Genomic DNA, 575 nt, shown 5'->3' on the forward strand with positions numbered 1-575 from the left:
CCCCCCCGGAGCCCCGACCACCACCAGCCACGGAGCCACGGCCCGGCGATATACGTGATTTACACTGTGTGCAATTTATTGCTGTTGTGCTGGTGCTGCTCGGGCTGCCTACTTACAGCGGGGAGCTCACTAAGTAACGCCGCCAACGCACCCCCCCCCCTCGACTCCTCCTGCGCCCTACGTCTTTTCTCCAGGCGAGCGGGAAGGGCCAGCCTCCTCCCCTCTCCCCCCCTGCCCCCCGGTGTGTATCTGTGCCACACCCCGTGCTATATGACCCGGAGGGTATGGGTCGGATCGAACAGCTCACAACACACACGTCGGGGCGGATGCGGGAGGGGGGGGGGGCGCATGGAAAGGTAGTACAGCAGTTGCTTAATCCCGCGCAGTGTGTTGCTCTACAATTGGCGCGCCTCGGGGTCGGGGTTCCACTCATCTACTGCGGGTGTCTCCCGGACACACTCGGCGCCCCCTACCAAATCCAATTTCCTCAACAACAAGTAGTACAGTACACCATGTACCAAGCTAAGCTGGCTTGTCCGTAACTCCCGATTGCCGCGGTAGCCCTTCTTCCCCCC

At 62.1% G+C, this 575-nt stretch overlaps 1 protein-coding gene across 1 annotated transcript in view; it reads right to left on the reverse strand.

The window, feature by feature from the left end:
* LOC113210384 (mucin-5AC-like) overlaps positions 1 to 575 on the reverse strand; it is a 21,014-nt gene that overhangs the window by 18,114 nt on the left and 2,325 nt on the right. The window lies entirely within an intron of this gene.

Source organism: Frankliniella occidentalis, unplaced genomic scaffold, assembly GCF_000697945.3.
Source record: "Frankliniella occidentalis isolate FOCC.00 unplaced genomic scaffold, Focc_3.1 Scaffold14, whole genome shotgun sequence".
Taxonomy (NCBI): domain Eukaryota; kingdom Metazoa; phylum Arthropoda; class Insecta; order Thysanoptera; family Thripidae; genus Frankliniella; species Frankliniella occidentalis.